Here is a 1,049-nt window from a genome sequence, read left to right on the forward strand (position 1 = left end):
GGCTTGCAATGGGTGTTGCTTATTGGCTTGCTCTTCTTGGCTTGCTCAGCATTTCTTCTTAAAAAACAAAGAACCACTAGTCCAGGGATGGCCCACCCACAATGGGCGGGCCCCCCATCAATCACTAATTAAGAAAATGCTTTACAGCTGGATCTTAAAGAGGCTTTTTCTCAATAGAGGTTCCCCTTTTCAGATAAATCTAGCTTGTGTCAAGTTGACATAATACTAGCCAGAGAACATGGGTTTCTGTGGAGGCCGGAGAGGGCCTGGAGCTGGAGTTACAAGCAGTTGTGAGCCACTTGACATGGTATTGGAACTAAACACCACAGCAAGTGTTGTTTAACTGCTGAGCCATCTCTCCAGCCCCAAAGTTTAAATGCAATTTTTATTACCTCTATTTGTGTGTGTGTGCTATGTGTGGAAGGCAAAAGGTTTTGTTGTTGTTGTTTTTGTTTTGTTTATTTATTTAGTTAGTTTTTCTTTTTTCAAGACAGAGTTTCTCTGTGTAGCCCTGGCTGTCCTGGAACTTACTTTGTAGACCAGGCTGGCCTTGAACTCAGAAATCCACCTGCCTCTGCCTCCTCCGGAATGCTGGGACTAAAGGCACAAGTCAAGTCAAGTCACCACAGCCAGCGTCAGGAGACTCTTGAATGGCATACCTCTAGCTTAACCTTGACCTCCCTTGTGATGGTTTGAATGGGAATGGCCCAGTAGACTCTGAAGAGCACTTCGACATCAGACACAAAGATGCAGAGGAGTGGAAGCAGCCCAAGAGAGAGGAGTGTGCTGCTGTCAACAAAGCTGAAAGGAGCTGGAGATCTGAAGAGCACTTTGACATCAGACGTGGAGATGCAGAGTGTGGAGTTTGCCCAGCTGGTTTTTGGTCTTGCTTGGGTCCAGCGTTTCCTCGCTATGGTCCTTTCTACCCTTTGAGATGGTAATAAACATCCAGCTGGAAGTATGGGGACTGCCTTTTTGGTTTCATAAGAGATTGCTGTTGAGATGGCCAGGCGTCTCAGAAGAGACTTTGGGCCTTTTTTTTTTTTTTT

The sequence above is a fragment of the Mastomys coucha genome, unplaced genomic scaffold (assembly GCF_008632895.1).
Source record: "Mastomys coucha isolate ucsf_1 unplaced genomic scaffold, UCSF_Mcou_1 pScaffold23, whole genome shotgun sequence".
Lineage (NCBI taxonomy): Eukaryota > Metazoa > Chordata > Mammalia > Rodentia > Muridae > Mastomys > Mastomys coucha.